At 34.7% G+C, this 23,118-nt stretch overlaps 1 long non-coding RNA gene across 1 annotated transcript; it reads right to left on the bottom strand.

Moving 5' to 3' along the window:
• Nucleotides 1-17,775: 17,775 nt before the first annotated feature.
• Nucleotides 17,776-18,442, bottom strand: LOC131161763 (uncharacterized). The gene is made up of 2 exons (XR_009138615.1): nucleotides 18,098-18,442; nucleotides 17,776-17,978 (listed from the first exon to the last, which is right to left on the bottom strand). It is a non-coding gene; the product is annotated as an uncharacterized LOC131161763 (long non-coding RNA).
• Between the last annotated feature and the right edge of the window lie 4,676 nt (nucleotides 18,443-23,118).

Genomic DNA, 23,118 nt, shown 5'->3' with positions numbered 1-23,118 from the left:
ACATAACAACGGTACTATGCAAGTGCTAGCCTAAACCAAGCCAACTAGGTTCTGATATCATATACATATACTAAAATCGTGATACATAAATATCTCATATAATTTATTTTCACATAAATCATATGATTTTGCATATATATACTTGTATCATAAAATCATCGACCCATACGCCGGTATTACACTTTTTATCATAGCTCGGCCCGTACGCCGGCAAATCACATAGCGCAGCTCGTATGTTGGCAAATCACATAGCTCAGCCTGTACGCCGGCAAATCACATAGCACAGCCCGTAAGCTGGTAAATCTCATCCACATAGCACGGCTCATACGCCGGCAAACATATCCACATAGCACAGCTCATATGCCGGCAAATCATATATATATAAAATATCTCGGCTCGTACGCCAGTTTTTCCATCATAAAAACCCGTGACATAATCACATTCCCATAAAACAGTTTCTCATACATTTTATACTCATGCCACACTAGGGGATATTCACATATTCAACATACGATCATTTTCGCAGTATTTTCCCAAATATGAAACATATATATATAAATATAACTATTTTTCTTGAAATCAGATGTTATATATATTTATTCATGCACTTTCTCAAAACGAAACTAGTTTAGTTTATCCGCTTACCTGATTCCTAGAAAGCCCTTAATAAAATTGCCCCGCACCCGCAAGGTTCCTAACTCAACACCCTGAAAATGAAAAATCCCAGTATTAAAGTTCAATATTTCTAAGCATACAATACTTTCCTCAACTGTCAAAAACCCAAATATTGAGTAGAAAGTTTTTTACCCAAAAGCATTCAAGTTTAACACCTGAGGGGTTCCCTGACCAATACCCTGAAACTAAAAACCTCCAGTATTAAACTTTAGTATTTTCATGCGCACAACATTTCTTATAACTAGCACAAGACCAAATATGGCTTAAAAAGTCTTACCTCAACTCTGGGATGATTTCCAACTAGCTTTCTTCCACGATCCACTCCAGCAGATTTGGAGAGAACTCTACCAAGAGCATCGTGGTGACTTCAGATTGTTGATCCGGTGATCTGGCCCGAAATCGACGAAAGAAACAAGGAGAACCGAAGGAGAGAAAGAGAGAGAGAGAGAGAGAGAGAGAGAGAGAGAGAGAGAGAGAGAGAGAGAGAGAGAGAGAGAGAGAGAAGAGATGGCTTCCTTAATAAGATAAAAATTTCAATTTTTGCATATATAAAACAGGGGATTTCGTCGATGAGCCTGTTCTTCGTCGACGAGTCCTTCACAAGTTTTGTCAACGAGACCCTGTATTCGTTGATGAAATTCAGACTGTCTTAGAACCCCTCTTGGTATTTTCTTGTCGACGAAGCCCTATGTTCGTCGACGAAATCTTTAAAGCCTTCGTCGACGAAATCTTTAAAGCTTTCGTCGACGAATCCCCTGTATTCGTCGATGAAGCCTTACTGACCCCCTTTCCTTTAGTCCTTCCAAAGTTCAATGTCGTCGACGAACTCCTTCTATTTCCGGCTTCCATTTCCCTTTATTTTAATTATCTAAATTCTATTTTTATTCGGGTCATTACAGTTTCAGTGGCTCATGTGGGACCAAGTGAGGAGCAAAACGTGATAACTCTACAAATTTGGCCACATATTGTTGCACCGTTATAGATCCTTGGGTCAAATGTAGAAACTCCTTTGCTTTCGCCTCTCAGGTGGCAACTGTGAAGTATCTGCTGAAGAAAACCTCCCTAAAATGACTTCAGGTAATAGATGTATATCTTGGCTGCTGCTCCTCCACCAGTTTTGTCGACCTCCACAACCTCTTGGCCTCCTCAACCAGTTTAAAGGTGGCATATTGTACCTTTTGCTCCTCAGTACAGTGTAGAACAGTCATGAGTTCCTCCATCTCCTAAATCCAGTCCTTAGCTATGATCGAATTTGCACCTCCTTCAAAAGTCGGTGGACTTGTTTAGGTGAACTGTTGAAATGTGTAGCCCCCAACTACTAGTGGCTGACCCTGCTCTCTCTGAGCTTCCTTTCTAGCATGACGTGCTATGCTATGCAGCACTGTTGAGACATCAACATCTTCCTCACTAGAGGTATCCGTCCTGAAGATAGAATAAAAATAAGCGTATAATACCTCATTTATCATAACTGAAACAAATTTAACACGAAAAGTTACTATAACATATCAGTTTTAATCCACAATTCATTCATACCGTCTTACTACAAAATCGTAACACCAACACAACTACGTGCTCAACCGACCTATCATTCCAACTTATGTGCTCAAATTTAAGTTTCTCAACTTAGAAACAAAACCATTAATGGATTTACTGTAGTTTTCCAAAAATCGTCACCCCTGGAAAAATACAGAAGACTATCAAGGGATTACCGCCTCCAAGTTTCCAAACCACTATACCTCCTAACCAACCCACTCTTATCCTTATCCTAACTTGAACCTATACTCTGGTATTAATTATCCTTATAGTCTACAAAACCATTAGGCTCTGATACCAACTACATCACCCCGAACTCGCCAAGTGGGGCCCAAGGGTTACGTGCTTCATTTGCCTATTTCTGATACCATACACCACAATCATGCAACAGAATTCAAATATATAACCTTAATTTAAATACCAGAGTCTATATATATATATATATATATATATATATATATATATATATATATATATATCCCATAAACAACTACCACATTTTTTTTTATATTACATAAGTTGTTTTTACAAACTCCCCAAAATTACCAAAACGCTACCCTGTCGAAGCCCTAAGCTCGATCTCCTGATGGACCTGAAAATATAATTATCCACTAGGGTGAGACACATCTCAGTAAGGAAGAATAAATCATAGCAGTGTGTGGTAGAGAGTTTAAATAAATATAGAACATATATCCATTTATGTTTCACTATCCACAGTAGCGGAGAAAACGCATCATTAATAACAAAACTATCATTGGATATCATACACACATTCATAAATATTTTTACCAATAATAATAATACCCGAGAATACAGAAGATTAGCTGTCCATACAAATAGCTTCCCTCTGCTCTAATACTAATATCAGGGAACTCACCTTACTCAGTAAACACTTGGGTTATGTATATAGGCAAAGTCTTCAAGAATAGGGAATATTACCTGCCTATACAAGTAGTTTCCATCTGCTTTAGTACCAAACTGAGAATTACCAGGGCACTCACCTTTTACAACAAGCTCTTAGTAGAAAGTTTTACCTTACCATAAATATACATATAATTAAATTAACATACCATTAATCTTTTATTATCACATTTCACACAAACTATCCACCCAGGAGAACACTATCCACATAGGACTCTCATTCATACAAAACACATGGTCCACACAGGACTCACACTTTCACAGGATACACGGTCCACATAGGACCGGTCCATACAAGACTAACATCACACAGATTACATGGTCCACACAGGACTAATCCACACAGAACTAATGTAGTGACCCGAAATATAAAGGTATTTAAATAACAATTAAGAGAGAGGAAAATGGGAATAGAAAGGAAGGCGTATGCGTTCGTCGACGATGCAGCAATTGGGCTCGTCGACAAGCGTATGTCTCGTCGACGAGAAAATACCGAAGAGGGTTATGGAAATTCTAAATTTTGTCGACGAGAGGTGAAGGTTCGTCAATGAAACTCTTCAGGGACTCGTCGATGAGGTGACGTGTCTCGTCGACAAATCCAGCTCTATAAATAGCCTAAAACTCGGATTAAATGCGGAAAAATCAGAAAATTTCTTACTCTCTCTCTCCTCTATGGTTCCTCTCTCCTCTCTCTTTGATTTTGGCTCCATCGTTCATCAGATCGATGATATGAGGCCACCATGATGCTCCTGGGGAAGTTCTCTCCAAATCTGCCTGAGTGGATCGTTGGTGGAAGCGAGTTGAAATTCATCCCTGAATTGAAGTAAGGCTTTTATGCCAAATTTGGTCTTTTCATAGTTATAGGAAATGATATTCATGTGAAAATGCTGAAGTTTAGTTCTAGGAATTGTTGAATTCAGGGTGTTGAACGGGGAACCCTGCGGGTACCGGACGAGTGGCATTTTTGGGGGGTTTCTTTCCAGTGTCAGGTAAGGTAATAAACTAAAACAATTATTCTTCCCGCGTATTATTATTATTTATCAGCAAAATTAATTTTCAGGGAATTATGAATTATATTTGAATATTATTGAGAAAATGTATATCTGGGAAAATATTACTGTTATACAGAAAATGTGATTTCAGAATGAAATGTACGAATTTACTTAGCTTTGTGTGGCATGAATATTATTTTCATGAAAAGTATTATGATATGGAAATTTTATGAGTAAAGCATGTTTTTAGGGATTATGAAATAACATAGTACATTATGATTTTGAAAATACATGATAATTGATTTATTTATTCAGAATGATATGTATGAAATGTTCGGCGCAAGGTCGTATTTATGAAATGTTCGGCGCAAGGTCGTATTTATGAAATGTTCGGCCCAAGGCCGTATTTATGAAATTATAGAAAATGCTATCAATCCATTTATGTTAAACGCTATATTATCATGTACTATATGTTATCAAAACACGGATGTTAGTTTAGTTCAGTTTCAGGAGCACGGTACCGTAGCTATATAGATAAGATATCTATGTTCAGATTGGTACTAACCACCCCACGAGGGGGTAGGAGATGGATAGTTGATGTGGCTTTCAGTGTAGAGTTGTAGACGTCCATCTGGCAGTTTGGACTAAGGTGTGGCGAGCCCATTGTACTTACATACATTTTTGACTCAGCAGTGGTCGGCCAGCCATTTTTGAGTCCCGCCTTCGGGCTGCACAACCCGTAATGGGGGGTAATACATGACACCAGCTAGCTATTCATCTTAGGTATGTTTTCAGTATTATCAGCTATAATAGATATTTAATAAACTATATGATTTATTAGAAAATACGAAAGTATATGATTATTCAGTATGTTATGATGAATGTTTCACGTATATGTGTTTCAGGTATATGAAATGTATTATATATGTATAATTGCATTAAATGTTCATGTTGTCATAGAGCTGTATTTAATTTATTTTTCCTTACTGAGAAGTGTCTCATCCCCGAACTTAAATAATTTTCAGGAAACCCAGAAGGACCGACGGGTCGTGGCCGCCATTGAGTCTATCGTGCTAACCCGTTAGGAGGGTAAGTTTGAACTAGGATCAGGAAATTCTGATGTGGGATCCTAGAGATATTTTTGTGTTTTTGAGAGATTGTATATAATCATAGTGTTTTGGGATTATAGTTAACTCTAGTATTATGTATTTTGTGGTATTGAGTTGATGATTTACATTTACTGCTGCCTAAGTTCTGCTGTGTATGACAGGTGTCCCCACTACCTAATGAGTTCGGGTTGACTATTTTACTTAATATGTTTTATTATATGATTAGATAAGAGCTCGTTACAACTAACATCTTCACTAAATACACAGTTCACACAAGACTGGTCCACACAGGACTAACATCACACTGATTACACGAACCACACAGGACTTGTCCACACAAGACTAACATCTTCACAGAAATTTATCATGGCTCACATAGGCACCACCAATCCCTATGACCTACCCATAGTATATTAGTAGAACAACCTCCTTAGGTATGCTAATGCTCTACCCCAATATATAATGACAATTTACGAACTCCTTAGGCTTGCCAATGTATATCGTGATTACATCTAGCCAATATAACAAATTCATCAGGTCTGCCAACGTTATATTGTGATACACACGAATAACCACACAAAATGACCCATATATACATCACATTATTTGTCACGCAATAATCTCAAGCAGCCAGTATTCACAAACAATCATTATTCACTAATAAATTATACTCATAACTACCATTGTTCACAATCCAACAGTATATTCCATCATTCGGTAGTCACAACAGCCAATTAAAATTATGAAAGTTGTATTCCTATCACACAATTTCCTTTTCCATATATATATATATATATATATATATATATATCAAAAGTCAATATTTTTACAATTGCCTAACTATTCAAGTGAAATCATACCTAAATATATATTTTTTGTATACTCAAATTAACCGATTTAAAATTAATAAAAAACCTACTATAATTAATTCCCCTTACATGTTTTCCTAAATTACACCACAAAAAACCTTGAAACAACGCCTACGGCACTCACCCAAATCCTAAATAAAAAAAAAAACCCTGAGTTTATTAGCCCAAACCTCAATAAATTGCTATTTTATCACTCCCTATGCCCTATATACTCCATATTAATAATAAAACTTAAAAATACCCTTATTTTGGGATGGTGCCTCGAAACCTCAAACTGAAAATCTGCTCTGCATAGGTTGCAGAGAATCTTCCTAGCAAACCCGTGGTGGTTCTTGATCATTGAAATGAGGCTTAACGGAGCCAGAATCGAAGGTGGATGGTAAGGGGGCCGTAGGGTTTGAGAGAGGATGGAGAGAGAAGTTTAATTTTGATTTAACACAAATGCTCTCGGGATCCTTTTATACTTTCAACACTGCTACCAGAATCATTGACGATTTTCTTGAACTCTCAAAAAATTGTTGTCGATTTTCTCTTTAACTTGCCAGAATTTACCATTTACCTTTTACCTGACCGTGGTTAAAACCCAAAATCGTCGCTGGTTTTCTACCTCCTTCAGAAAACCGTGTCCAGTTTTCTCCCTACTTTGTCAAAAATATATTTTTTTCTCATTTTCTTTTTATTATTTTATTTTCCGAGTCTCTACACTTAAGATTTAAGATATTAGAGAATTTCAATGGGAGTTTATGATCTTAAAACTTCTAGTCCTCTTCCAATTTTTTTTTTTTTCATATTTGTTTTTTCAATGTCTTTTATTTTTCAAGAATCTTATGAGTATTAATAAATTTTCTATAAAAAGTTTCTCATAAGATGGTATGCTATAATTATCAGTTTCATCACATGATTCATAAAAATTTAACAGAAAATATACCATATGAATCATGACATAATTATCCAATAAAGTAGAAGGAGAAAGATATACCTTTTCATTTTACTCCTTAATCGTTTAAGATCAAAATCCTTGGAGTGGTGTTCGCGTCTCTCTCGGTTTTTCCTACTTCTTAATGTTCCCAAATATCTTAGTACTAGAACAAGACATAATCTTTGTAAAAGCATTAGTAACTAAGGCACAATATAAAATGTATGAAACTAAAAATGATATGCATTAAAGTCATGTCATGCTCACTCATTTCAGTTATAAATTGGGAAAACTACATTTTAAAACCATTTTTATTGGGATAAAATTTCCTTTGACAAATGCTTCCAAGACCTCCAATCAATTGATTTTGAAAAAAAAAATAATTTTCAATTTTCAAGCAGTAAAATCTACACAATAAATGCAGTGGAGGATTTGCAAAGGATTAATCCTCTCAAAATAGGGATACACTGAAAAGAGTTGTTGCAATCTTTGTGCAAATGCGGTTAAAATTATTACAATCGAGCCCTAATACCAATTGTGGGGAATGGTGTGATCCAAGAGGGGCGTGAACTGGGTTTTAAAAAACTTTTGCGGATTAAATTAAACTAATTCACTGAATCAATATCCCAATCAAAATATAAATTGTGTATGAAAAATATTTATAACAATAAACATCAACATACATGTGCGGAATTTAAAGTGCGGAAATAAAATGAGTGAGAGAGAGAGAGAGAGAGAGAGAGAGAGAGAGAGAGAGTGACACAAGCATTTTAACAAGATTTGGTCAATCTTGCCTACATCCTCGCCTTGGGCAAACTTCCCAAGGATTTCACTAACCCTGCTCATTTAATCGAGTGGAGCAGAAACCGTTTACACTCCTTATAGGGTGGAGTCGCCCTAGCTTCCTTAACCAAGTGGAGCCCAACCTTTTATAATCCTTTTATGGTGGAGTCCCCCTAGCTCCCTTAATCGGGTGGAGCCAAGCCATTAACACTCCTTATAGGGTAAAGTTCCCCTAACTTACTTAACTAGGTGAAGCCAAACCTCTCTAAGTGATGTACCCTCACTTGACCCATGATTCACAACCCAAACCGCGAAGATCTATCTCGAAAAAACAATTTTCGTACAATTAAAAATGCTTCTTAAAAAGTTGGTTTGTGCACTTTGAAAATCTATATGCACTTTCAAAATATTTTAATAAAGCTCAATAGAGAAAAGGTATTTCTCTCAAAAATATTTTGCAATTAAGCATGAGAGTATAAAAAAATATTTTTCTTTATATTGACCTCCAAACATGAGTAACCTTTCAAGCAAGAATGTATGAATGAATAAGCTACTCAAAGCTCTCTTTGAATACCCCAAAGAATTTCTTCAACAAATATATTTCATGATAAGAGTAGGAGAATACTTGGGTCTTCCCTTAATATGATTGACCTTTGAAATATAAAAACACAAGTAGGCTCTCAAGAACTTCGCTTGTGATGCACTTAATGTCCTAATTTTTTCACACATGAGTCCTAAGCCCAGGTTAAGGAGGTGGGTTGCATTAGGTAGCTGACAGCCAGTGTAAAATTTGTCAGATCACTATGATATGAATCCTTATCGAATATTTGTTGGGGCATCCCCTACGAACAACATGTTGCATTTGAACCACCCGGGTGTAGCGAAAAGTGGGAGAGGGTGGGCTAAGTCGTCACCCTGAAGCGATGCGCCGTGTCGGCACCCGGGTACGGTGTCAAATATGTGAGGGTTCCTGTATCATTTTAGATGTGGGCAGGTAAAGACGTTAGTTCAGGAAACTAGGATTAGATTAGCAACTTGGAATATAGGGGCACTTACGGGTAAAAGCATGAAAATTGTGGATACAATGATTAGAAGAAGAACTAATATAATTTTCCTTCAAGAAACTAAGTGGGTGGGGGAGAAAGCTAGAGAAATTGATAAATCAGGATTTAAACTTTGGTACACTGGAAAAGAAAAACATAAGAATGGAGTAGGCATTATTATAGACAAAAACTTAAAAGATAGCGTTGTGGATGTAACTAGAGTAAGAGATAAAATTATAAAAGTCAAGATGGTAGTAGGACAAGAGATAATAAATATCATTAGTAATTATGCTCCTCAAGTTGGCTTAATAGAAAATCTTAGGAGACAAATTTGGGAAGATATGGATAGTATTATACAAGGCATACCAGGGACTAAGAAAATATTTATAGGAGGAGGTCTGAATGGATACATTGGAAGAGATAATAAAAATTATGAGAGGATACAAAGAGGATATGGATATGGAGACAAAAATGAGTCTAGGGAGATGATCTTAGACTTTGCTATGTCATATGATTTTAGTATAATGAATAATTGCTTTAAGAAGAGAGAAGAACACTTAGTAACCTTTAAAAGTGGACAAAATAGAAGTCAAATAGATTATTTTTTTTTAACTAGGAGGGTAGATCGTTTATCATGCAATGATTGTAAAGTTATTCCAAGTGAAAGCTTAACCACACAACATAGAGTCTTAGTGTTAGATATATGTATTAAAAAATGGAAGAAAAAGGATAAACTAAACCGGTGTAGGAGAACTAGATGATGGAACCTAAAAGGAGAAATTATAATAAAAATTTACAGATAAATTGATCAAAGATGGAGATTAGACCTTAGGGGATGGGATATATACAAATACTCTTTGGAATAGATTAGCTAGCTCTATTAAAAAGATAACAAAAGAGATTTTAGGTGAATCAATGGGAAGATTCTCAAATAAAAAAGAAAGTTGGTGGTGGGATAAAGATGTACAAAAAATCATAAAGACAAAAAGAATTTGGTATAAAACGTGGCCAAAATATAGAGATAGAGAGAACTTTGAAAAATATAAGGAGATAAAAAAGGATGAAAATGGGCCATTAGTGAAACTAAATATAGATTATTTAATAGTTTGTGTGATAGATTAGGTACAAAAGAAGGGGAAAGAGATATATTTAAACTTGCTAAATCTAGAGAAAGGAAGAGTAAGGACTTAAGAAATGTAAAATGTATAAAAAGTAAGGATGATATTGTCTTGGTTAAGGACAAAGATATTAAAGAAAGATGGTGAAGTTACTTTAGTAAGTTGTTTAACGAAAACTAAATAAAAGTCTTAAACTTAGAATTGCCAAATGAGAAAAAGACTAAAAACATAAGATTTATTCGCAAAATTAGAGTTAATGAAGTTAAGTTTGCACTAAAAAGGATGAAAAATGGGAAAGCTATGGGACTAGATAACATCCCAATTGAAGTTTGGAAATGCTTGGGTGATAAAGGAATTATATGGTTAACTAATTTATTTAATACATTGTAAAAACTAAGAAAATGCTAGGTGAATGGAGGAAAAACACTTTAATACCTATAAAAAAAAAACAAAGGAGATATTCAAAATTGTAATAACTATCGTGGAATTAAACTTATGAGTCATACGATGAAACTATAGGAAATGGTTGTTGAACAAAGATTAAGGTTAGAAACGAAGTTCTCAGAAAATCAGTTTGGTTTTATGCCTGGGAGATCTACCATAGAAACTATTTATCTTTTAAGACCTTGAGAAAGCATATGATAGGATACAGCATATGATAGGATACCTAGGGCAGTTCTATGGTGAGTTTTAGAAAAAAAAAAATCGGTATGTTGTAGGTACACTGATGTCACTAAGGATATGTACGATAGAGTAATGACTAGTGTAAGGACTATAGATGGAGAAACTAGAGAATTTCCAATTACCATAGGTGTACATCAACGATCTGCTTTGAGTCCTTATCTTTTTGCTTTAGTGATGGACCAATTGACTAAGAGTATTCAAAAGGAGGTTCCATGGTATATGTTGTTTGCAGATGATATTGTATTAATTGAAGAAACTAGGGACAGAGTAGAGGCTGAGTTAGAATTATGGAGAGAAGCTTTGGAATCTAAAGGCTTTAGGATAAGTAGAAATAAAATAGAATATATGAAATGTAATTTTAGTAATGATAGGAGGAATATTAGAGACAAAGTTAAACTTGATGATGAAGAAATAAATAGAAGTTGTAGATTTCGATACCTTGGATCTATTATGCAAGCTGAAGGAGAAATTGAAGATGATGTAATGCATAGAGTTAAAGCAGGTTGGGTAAAATGGAGAAGTACTTCAAGTGTGCTATGTGATCGTAGAATACTCTTAAAATTGAAAGGGAAGTTTTATAAGACAGGTATAAGATCAGCTATGCTATATGGATCAGAATTTTGGGCGATGAAGAAACATAATATCCAAAAAGTAAAAGTTGTCGAGATGAGAATGCTTAGATGGATGAGTGATATAACATTAAAAGATAAATTAAGGAATGAATATATTCGTGGTAAGTTAGGTGTAGCTCCTATAGAAGATAAGATAAGGGAGGGATGACTTAGATGGTATGGACACTTGCAACGTAGGCCTTATAGTGCACCTGTGAGGAAGTGTGACTTCGTTACTGTAGGGGGCATTAGAAGGGGTACGGGTTGACCTAAAATAACTTGGGAGGAGATAATGAGTAAGGATTTAATATCCTTGAATCTATCAAAAGAAATGGTCTATGATCACATAAATTGGCGGAAAAAGATTCATATAGTCGACCCCACTTAGTGGGACTAAGACTTGGTTTTGTTGTTGTTGTTGTTGAAGTAGGCTCTCAAGAAATATATATATTAATGTGAGATATATGCTCAAGCCATACTTGAGTAACAAAGAAATATTTTCTCCAAAATTATTTTCAAAAGAAGGTAGGAGAAATATGAACTTTGATTTTCAAAACTATAAGGAGGCTTTCAAGTTGAATATTATGAAAGTGGATATAAGCTTAAGCCCTCCAATAAACTCGATAATAAATTTTTGTAAAGAGTATTTTTCAAATAAAAAGGTACAGGAGAAATTTGATTTTTGAACATATAACAACAATTAAAGGAAAAGGCATTCATGGAATGTATATGAATATAAGCTCAAGCCTTTTCAAAATAAACCCCCAAAAATATTTAACCCAAAAATGATTTTCAAGAAGGAGTAGGGGAAAGTAAGAATTTGATGCTTAAAATGGGGAATAAGAATGTGAGAGAATCAAATAATGATCAAAACAATTTTAATATGATTCTATAACATTTTTCAAGTCTCTAAGGCTTGTATTTATGGGCAAAACCCAAAAATAGCCGTTATATGGCCGATGGGGGAAGATATAATATTTTATTTTGAAAAAATAGTCGTTTTTTACCATTGGATTTCAAAATCCTAAGAGGTCCGGTCGACTGGCCGTAAGGCGATTTTCCATTTCGTGAGAAAGGGTTTGCTGAGCTCAAGATCCGGTTAGCCGGGCTTAAGGCCGATCGACTGGGCTTCATTCAGTGTAAAAGAGCTAGGTCGGATGGGCTTTACATTTCAGGCCAAAATGAATAGGGTCAGTCAACTGGGGTTTGTTAAACATTTAGGAGCCGGTCGATTGGAGCCTTATGTAAATCAGTGTTTTGGCCAAATGAACTTGTCAGTCGATTGAACATTTATAGCATTTTAGTAGCCAGTTAACTGGGCCTTTGTAAATTGGCCCTTATGAACACTCCGATCGACTAGGCCTATAGGGCTGGTCGATTGGGCCCTTTTAAAAATTTAGTTCTGCCTTCATTTTGAGTTCAAACCCCTTTAGAACTTTTTATATGATTATCATTTTAAATAAAAAGGTCTTTATGAGACTTGGTGGTTACTAAGGTCAATCTAAGTCATTGTTTGAGTTTCAAACAAAATTTAATATTAGGATGTATTCCCAAGAAGGGGGTGAATTGGGTTATTTAAAAATTATTCACGAAATTTTAAATACTTCAACCCTTAACTATTCAACCTTCCAATATATATGTATACAACAATCAGAACTATGTTAATTACAAGTCTTTAGATATGAATATGGATACACAAACAAAATTTACAATATGTGATAACACATTTAGCTGAGCACTTGTTTGTATTATAACTTTCAGCTTGATTGAAGAAGATTCATAACAATGTACTCAAGAATAAATTCAATGATTCGGTTTATGCCTTAATAAAAATTAATATTAAGATCTAACTTTCAGCACATGTATTGTCTTTCAAACCAGATTTTGTAAAATACTTGTTTAACTTCAGCACGTGTACTTTATTTAGAAAATATGTTCACAAACAAGTTAATCCTCAAATTATTTATTTTCAAACTCAAAGTTATAAACTTTTCTGAATATTCAAATCAATGCTTTGCTCATACAACTAATATATATTTGATCTCAAACAATATATGTTTAGCAAGTTCACTATGTTTAACAAGATTCCTCGTTTCAACAGATTTTCAAATATTTAGTTCAACCTCAAATATTCAACAAGATTTAATATTGAGCATGAGATAATATTCAGCAAGTTCTTATAAAAATAAATCATGCACACAATTTATATCTTGCAAAAAATAAAAAGAGTAGGGAAGAAGAAGATGAACACTACTGTTTTTTGAAGGTTCAGCCGCAACCTACATCCTTGCCTCCAGCAACACGCTGTGAGAATTTCCTTTACCAACTTCGTTATTGGGTAAAGTTACAACCTCTCTCCCTCAAGGGTGGAGTTTTCCTCTCTGATAAGAATCCCCACCCGCTAGGCAACGATTCAATCCCCTGAACTGTAAAAAATACAAGAAATAGCAAATACTTGCTTGTACAAGAAAAAAACTCCTTAAACGAGCAAATTAGTACATGTTAGATTCAAAAATAATTCTTAAAAAATAATATGAAATTTGAAGCTTGAAGTATATCACCAAAACTGATTGAAAGATGTGAGTTTTGAATATCAAATTAGTCTTTTCCAAGTGAAAGAATCATAAACACGGCAGTAGCCTTTCAGTAAAGAGAATACAAGAGAGTTGTGCGTCTCGTTACTTTTCAATTCGTGTTCTTATGCCAATATGTGAGAATAATATGTTTAACTAGAGCACTAGGGTTTGAAAAACTTTCCCTTGAATTTTCTCTTAAGTTGGAAACCATTCATGCAAGATTTGGAAACAAGATCGGGATTGTTTAATGTTTAAACATTCGTATTAGTCGCTTGTCCCTGAAAGGTTAGTCGCCTGTGCTCATTTAAAATCAGCATATTCTGAAAGTCAAAATGGGGTTAGTCGACTGTTCCTGATAGGTCAATCGTCTGTGCCTATTATGTTTGAATATTTTTCAAACACAGAAGCACTACAGTCACCTGATGAATAAACATCAGTTGCCTACCTTTCAGTAAAACTTGTTTTTCAATAATTTTTGGTTCCAAACTTAATTCATGCATTTGAAAACTCAATTTGGACTTTGAGAAAATATTTTCCATGAATTCAGGTATCTAAGTCCAATGACATATCCTAGGAGCTTCAATCAATCAATATTGAGTTTTGAAGTACTTACATGAGACTTTCATATGATTTTCCTATCTTAGTGTCTAAGTTTTCATGTTGCGAAACTTCTAAAATGTCTTCTGGGTTTGGTGCACTACTTCAATGAGCTTCATGTCTCGCATGACTTGAACTTTCATGTTTCTCATGTCTTATAGCCTTAAGTGTGATTTTCCATTTAGATTCTTCAAGTATATCCACTTGAAACCATAAGATCACTTAAGTCTTGAAACTTATACTCACAAAGACATGTTAAGTAACCTTAATTTTTTAATGAGATTAAACTTTGTTAGGCCAACAAAAATCATGTGATATGCATGCACATTCAAACCTAATTACTATTACAACCAAAAAAAAAAAAAAAGTCTTCACGCTTATGCTCTTCTAAATTCCCATGGAATACGCCGGGTGATGCTCGTTTAGGGACAATCACGGCTTCCATTAGGCATTCATCATTTGTGCTTCCAAAAACATAAACATGTTCCAACGCTCAATACACAAGTGAGATGTTGTGGTTTGTTATAATCAAAATAGGGATCAGACTCAAAAAGTCAACATTGGTTATGTCTCTTTATTTTCAACAACTTTGCCTTTCCCTTTCTTTCTCAATTCGAGTTCCTCCTGAGTATAACACCTTCCATTCCTTGTCATGCCTTCAACACTTGACAAGTTAGTCATATTTGTCTCTTCCTTTAAGCTTGTTATTATCTTAGCTTCATACATCTATGGCACAACCTGGTTTTATGTCTATAGAAACGGTGAGGTGTTTTAATAGTTATGGAGTCCATATTGGTTAAGGCTGGTGTTTGATATTGGATTTTTACTAGGGTCTAGGTAATGTTGATGGATGGTGTGGAGTTTTGGAATTCATATATTTTTCCAAGGCATTAATGGAAATATTATGGTTAGATAGCTGGTTTGGTTTTGATGTTGGGATTAATAGCTTCTCCCAATGGTTGACATTTTAACATGTTGGCATCAATCAAGTTTTGCACTCGATGTTTGAGTACTATACAACCATTTGTGGCATGGCTTCGTGCATTCATGTGATGTTCACATAATACATTCAGATTGTGGAATATCAGTTTTTGCCCCAGTTACATTGGCATAGGAACCATCTTCCCTTGTGACACAAATTGGTGATAAAGGTTAACCAATAGTATTGACAAAGTGGTGAATTCTCTTTTGGGTTGAGGATTGGCATTATTCTAGTTTGAATTGAAGTTAGGTGGATTTGAAGTGTTGGTTCATTGGTTAGAAATTGGTTGGGTGGTATAAGTACAAATGACTTGGGTAGTTTGATTATGTTCCTTCCCTTGAGATATTGCATTGACATCCCATTCCTCCTTTTCCTACTTCTTGATGAACGTTTTCTTTGTAGTCACTTGTTTAGTCATATTTAATGTGGCGTAGTTAGTTAGTTTGTGAAACTTCAAGCCAATTTCGATTCCTTCACCAATTACAACCAAGTGACAAAGTTAGATAAGCTTTGGGGAATTAACTTATCATAATACATGCCCTTCAATGTTCCCATGAAAGTACTCACCATCTCTGTGTTGAATAATGGTAGGTTTACTTACGCCATAGTTTCTCTCCACTTCTATACATAATCCTTTAAATATTTAGATATTTTCTTTTCCATGTTTTGCATATTCATATGATCAATTGCAACATCGACATTAAACTAATACTGCTTTAAGAATAAATTTGTCAAATCTCTTCATTTTTGGACCTTACTTTTGTCTAAGAAAGCATACCACCTCAGAGCAGGTCCAGTCTAGCTCTTATGGAAGATATGCATTAGCATTTTTTGGTGGAGCGAGGTTACAGTCCATTCTTTCTAGCATTGCATCCCAAATACACTTTGCCCCAAGAGGGAGCCCTAACTTAGTAGTTGGGAATGACCAAGTATACATTTGAATAAGGAACTAGCTTCTGCCAAATATTCCATCTCATTGATTGGGAATAGGCAAGTTTTGAAGAGGTTAATATTGAGACCTGATAATTCTTCAAAGTACATAAGAATAGATCATAAGTTCAATATCTTTTCTACAGTCTCAACACAAAATAATGGTATCATTTTCCAAATGTAGGTGAGATAAATTCAAGGAAATCAAATAATTTGAAATTATCACCCCTGAGAAGTGCTAAAGGGAAATGGCTTTGCATAACATTTTTCTAAGACTTTTCATCACAATAATAAAAAGATAAGGAGATAAAGGATTCCCTTGAAGCCATCCTATGGAGCTGTGAAAGTGGCCTGTTGGCTCCTTTTAAATAATGATGGAGAAATTTGGTGTAGATTTGCAGGAAGTATCAACTTCCTCCATTTTCCCTTAAAGCCCATGTTAGATAAAATATTCAGCAAACAACGTACCCTAGTTAACATAATCAAAATCATTTCTCCAAATCAAACTCACATAAGTATCCTTCTCTCCTTTTTCTTTTCTAGAATTCAGCACATTCATTAGCCAAGAAGGAAGCATCTAGGATTTGTCTAGTAGAAACAAATGCATGATGAATCTCTGAGATGATTGATGGCAACACTCTCTTTAGCCGTTTGGAAGAATCTTAGCAAGAGTTTAATAAATTGATCTAAACAAATTGATCGGTTTGAAGTCTAAAAGGTTAACTGCACCCTTTTTTTTGGGAGAAAGTACAATGAAACTAGAGTTCAAGATTTTCTCCCATTTATTGAAATAGAAGAAGTCCTTGAATGCAGCCATCAAGTTGAATTTGAAGGTTTTCGAACACTTTTGGCAAAAAGCAACGGTAAAGCCATTGAAACCCAGTGCTTTGTCCCCATCAAGGAATTTGATAACTTTCATCACTTCATTTTTCTCAAAAGGGGATTCAAGTTCTTGTTTCTCAATGGTGGAAAGCTTATTGAAGTCTTTTTCTTTTATTTGAGGCCTCAAAGGATGTGGTTTTGAATATAATTATTTGAAGTATCTAACAATTTTTTTTTATTGTAACATTGGTTGATGAAGATGTTGTTGCCATCCGCTAGTTAGGAAATGTGATTGTATTTCTTATCAATTGATTTTTATTACTATCTTTCACCGTAACTCCCTTATTTTGAGTCTCCAAGAACTCTCCTCTAAGTTAAAAGGTTAAGGAGACATTCTTTGGCTTTCGTCCTTTTTGCCAAAGTCTTAAGCACCAAGCTATTCAGCTCCATTCCAATCATCAATGTCCTCTGCCAATTTAATTTTTTTTCTTAGAGAATTCAACAAGGTAAGTGGCTCTCCACTCTATAAAACGTAGTTTTGAACTTTTGAGGTAAGATGTAAGAAGATGAAGCTTGAAAGTTAAAACCTCCACTCTATTAACGTCAACCAGATATTGCCAAATTTGAAGGTTCCCCAATTTATTCCTCTACAATCAAGTAAAATAGAAGTATGAACAATATTATCATTATTACTTGGCTAGTAAGTAACCCAATAACAAACGCAAGTAGTCTAATACACGTGTTACACATCATAATCTGGAATTCAGCATACACTGCATATTCTCTGAGGCTCTGCACTGCACTGCACTGCACTGCACTGCACAAAGGAAATCACAAACTCAAAATGTTGAAACACACCAACATAATAACTCCTCATCACGATGACTAAAGGTTGATTCATGTATTTACAACAAAGAAGAGCCCATAGTTATTTACAAGATTGCCCAAGCGATCGCGCCGCCCCTCCGTCCGAACGTTTTCCCACGCCTGCTTTCCCCCAAACAACAAATAAAAATAAAATTAAGTAGTGGAAGATCTACTGGAAGTGCCCTTGAAAATATCAGAGACAATGGTTTCCATAATCTTCCCTCGCCTCGGCGGGAGATGGCTGTAGGAAGATGCGCATGAGGGTTTGGGGGCGGGGGGTTTGGCTGGCCGGTCGGCGGGGGTGGGTGTCTTGCCGGAGCTACTCATACTACAACTCTTCTTCTTCTTTTTTCTTCTTCTTCTTCTTCTTCGCTAACTTGCTCGCTCTCTGATTGCGCACTCCAGTCTCCACTCTTTAAGGGCGTGCTGGGTGGTGGATGACGGGACGTATAAGGGTTAGGTGCGACGAATTCTCCTTAGCCGCTCCACTAACCATATTATTTATTACGAGCAATGCTACTCTAAACCGTCTGTTACCAACACACGTGATACAATAATAGTCAAAACGACCAGTTTTTTTTTCCGGTCCTATTTTTTAAATTAATATATTAAATGATATTCTATTTGAAAAAATATTTTTCAAAATGACGTTGACATAATCTCGCTATTTGGTCTAACGAGATTTGTCACGTGTCAATACCAATTTTTTTCTTAGACAAATCTAATTGGACCAAGTAACGAGATTTGCTTGGCACGCGTCAACACTCAATTGTGCTACCGAGATTTGTTTAAATCTCGTTAGACCAAACAGTAAGATTTACTGTGCATTTAAATTTTTTTTTATTAATAATCCAAAATATGTCATTTTTAAAAAAAATTTTAACTACAATTTGTAACATGGATTTTTTAAATTTTTTGTGTTCTCCTTTTTTATTTATTTATTATAATAATAATAAATTAAATTTTTAGATCGAATAATCATTTATTAATTTAAATTTTCACATAGAATAAATTAAAAATTTTATTTTAATTAAAATATTTTTTTTATCATAAATTAATATAATAGTCATACGCTATAAATGTATACTAATAACAAGAATATTTTTAATTAAAAATAATTATTATTGAAATTGTTAACTAAAAATATTAATAATTATAATTTAAATTATATTTAAAACTAATAATAACACTTATTTAAATATAATCAAATGTCACTTATAATTTTCAGGGCTTCTCCAATCAAACGTTTATTATTAACACTTAACGAATTCCAAGTCACTTATTTATTTGTCTTGATTGTAGTAGATGATACAATTTGTGCATGTAGAATTCATGGTACTTATTTGGCGTCATCACTATGAATTTCATGCAACCATTATTTATTTGTCAAATAATGTCTTAATGAAATTTATAAAATATGAGTTTGTAACAGCAAGAGACAACCGATGAATGGATTTTTTTGCTTTAATATATTTTGCATTGATTGATCCTTATCCAAATACAATGACCAACTTTCAATAGGAATGAGTCACGTAGTAGTCATTATATGCTTATTACAGGACAAGGTTCCAATCTCACTGTCTCAACCTCAATGCCAAGAATTTAGAAAGACGCGTGGTCGTACCATCCTAGTAGCCTCAATGTCTTCTTTACTAATTATCGTTTCCCTTCTTCTTCTTCTTACTTCTAAAGATATAATTAATTAATGGCTAAAGTGTACCAGTGGAGATCATCAGCAATGGCTTTGATCAGAGCATTTTCTAGGTGCCTTATCCGTCTTGTTCAGGTAATTACATTCAGTTTTGATCTTATTTTATTTGTCGTTTTTACAACTTACATATATATATATATATATATATGCTTCTCCTCTTGTAATTGTTTAGAAAAGCTGAAAGCTCCAACCTACCTTCAGATTATACATTCTGGAAGTCCTAAAACCGCATCTCTCATTTGATGTGGTCTTCTAGATTTGTACGCCATGTGTGTATAAGATTTGTTTATTTTCTCTTTGGCTTGTACGGCTCATTAACTATCTTGCAGATATTAGAAAAGTTGCAGCCTTATACAAAGATAATTTTTTGGCCTTAGTAGCATGTTGAAACCCCCCAAAAAAAAATTCCTTTCGTTGCTTGAATAATTTTCCTAAATAGAAACAAAAATATGGCTTTTAATACTTGATAACATCAATATCCATATCCTTTGAATCCAAAGTATTAATGTTATCAAGTATTAAAAGGATGATTAGCTTATCAATTATTTTCTTCATTTATCTTAGATTAATCTTCACTCATTAGTTAATTAACTATTTGATTTAGGGATGAGGTTAGCGAATCCTAGTTCAGCTAGATTTTAAACATTGAGTTGGTTCAAATTATAGAGGTGTTTGTACTTATCTAAGTCCTTTTTTTACACTTGTTACCCCCACTATTTCGTTGAATTAATTTGAAGTAGATCTGTGATCATAATTTTTTTTTAACAATGTTTCACATGTGTAGGCATGTAAGCTTCTTGATGAGAAGTGGTGTCCCAAATTTGTGGTAATTGTTGCTCAGAAGAATCATCACACCAAGTTTTGCCAAGCTAGTGGGTGTCCAGACAATGTTCTTCCTTGTAAGCACACATGCTGAAATGCTCTCTACGTATGTGCACGTGCTGGAATGATTGTGAGTATAAAAACATGAAGTTGTTGTATTAATTAAGAACCTGGTTTTTTATAGTCGAATTTTCATGTTTTTTGTTTATGCTGAATTTAATGTACATGATTGATCTTGAGCTACAACTAAATTGTTGGTGCATTTTTGGTTGTCTATCTAGTTAGTTTTCATTTATCTACCCCTCTCATATTGACCTACTATTTGGATTGGTTCTAATTAATACTAAAATCAATGCATCTTAACCCCTTTCATGTTTTATCTATGAGATCAACTAGAGATGTACTCAGGAGGACTCTGCTACAGTCCAAAGGAATACTGTAGCTATAGATACCATGTTTTCAAATGTGAACTAGTGCCTAGCTAAAACACCGCTATTTCTTTCTTCTTCCGTCTTCTGGGGACTTGTGGGTTGGGAGATATAAACAAATTCTTAAATTGACTATTTAACAATCCAGAATCCCAGTGACATTTTCATATGTTTTTTAGGTGGGATAATTAAATTTATTTATGCCTTTCAACCACGTATGCCAATTGTAATTATTTTATTATTTGCTTTAATTTACTGGGGATCACAATGCCCACACATTACCATGTGTTGTTAGATGAGGTTGATTTTTCTATAGATGACCTGTAGGATCTTGTTTATACTCTGTCATATGTGTAAGTAGATTCAAGCCATTGTAGCTACTGAAATAATGGTTATTAAATAGTTTAATTAAAAATAATCTTGTTATTAGTGTATATTTATAACATTTGATTGTTATATTGTTGACTAGTGACTCCCATTCCCCATATTCAGTCATGCACTTTGAGTTATTTATTTGTTACTAAACCAATATTCTATAATATGAATAATATCAAGTAAGTATTATAGCTCAAAATTTAATATACATATCCACCTCACAACTTACAAGCTTATGTTCTGGTTAACTAATTTTTAAAATATAAAATTTGATCATTAATGTACAAAAATTAAATTATAAATTTATCATTTGTTGTTACAAAACTTAAATTATAATTTTTATTTGTTGTTGAACCAACATTCTATAATATGAATAATATTATTTAGCGTGGTGTGGGCGTCCAATTATATAAAGAATCATTACTGTAAAAATTTCGGTAGAGTCTCCTTTTAAAAAAAGACCATATCCCTTCCATGAACCTACTAAAAGAAAATATTTTTCCGAGACAATCGATACCAGTATGTTCACAAATTTCATTCACAACTTTCATGCACATTCAATGTATCAAATTATTGCAAGAATTTCAGCAGAGTCTCCTTTTAAAAAATGACCCTATCCCATCCATGCACCAACTCAAAGAAAATATTTTTTCTAGACAATCGATACTAGTATGTTCATAAATTTCATTCACAACTTTCATACACATTCAATGTATCAAATTACTGTAAAAATTTCGGCAGAGTCTCCTTTTAAAAATGACTATATTCCATCCATGCACCTGTTCAAAGAAAACATTTATTCTCGGCAATTGATACCAGTACGTTCACAAATTTCATTCAAATTTTCATGTATAAGTCCATGGGAAGCAATACATAAGAGCACTTATTCAAATCCATGCAACTGCTAAAAGAAAATAATTTTAATCGGGAATGTGGGAATGGTCACAATATTCATTTACAACTTTCATTCACACCTGTCATACAAAACTTTCATTCATATATGCATGCTGTGAAAAATAAATAAATATTCCTAACTATACATAAATAATACAACGATGCTATACAAATGAAATAAAAATAATCGATCCTACTACTTCGTGTCGCATGGAGGTCGTCTCTAGTTTCGGGGTGGCTACCGTCTGCATCTGCCCTCTCCTGGCTGCTCCTCTACGTCTGGTGTCTTCTCTCGTCAATGTGTTGTATGTCTAGCAACTCCGCCAATAGGTACTACATCATCTACGTCCATGCGAGGCGTATGGGGAGACAACGTATATGAAGGCTCCGGACAAGACCGAGGTGGCATAGTGGGTGCATCCACCTCCTCTATATCGAGAAGGTCATCTAATAGGTATGACATCGAGGGGGTCGAAGCAGAGTCATACGGGGCTTCTGTTTTTCTACTAGATGAACCTGCAATGTCAGCCCCTGTCAAAGGTGCATATGGTGCAGATGGGCCAAATATGTACTTTGCCTATACAATCGGCGATGAGAAGGCCGGACTCAATGAACGACTGGACAAAGTTACTCGACCTCGTCGTATTGGAGCTGGTCGACCTCCACGTGCAGGCGGGGCAGGTTGCTGTCTAGGGATTTGTTAGTTATCCTCGTGAACAAGGTCCAATCCAACTGTCACTAAGCTCTGAACTGTTGGATCTGGAGAGAGTAGATCAACCTCGTGTAGTACGTCTACCTACAGTATACAAAAAAAATTGGTTACCACATTGACATTGTAATGTAGACAGTAAAAAAGTAGG

Source organism: Malania oleifera, chromosome 1 (assembly GCF_029873635.1).
Source record: "Malania oleifera isolate guangnan ecotype guangnan chromosome 1, ASM2987363v1, whole genome shotgun sequence".
In the NCBI taxonomy this organism is placed as follows: Eukaryota; Viridiplantae; Streptophyta; class Magnoliopsida; order Santalales; family Ximeniaceae; genus Malania; species Malania oleifera.
Note: the sequence above shows the minus strand (reverse complement) of the source record. Positions and strands in the feature narration are given on the sequence as shown.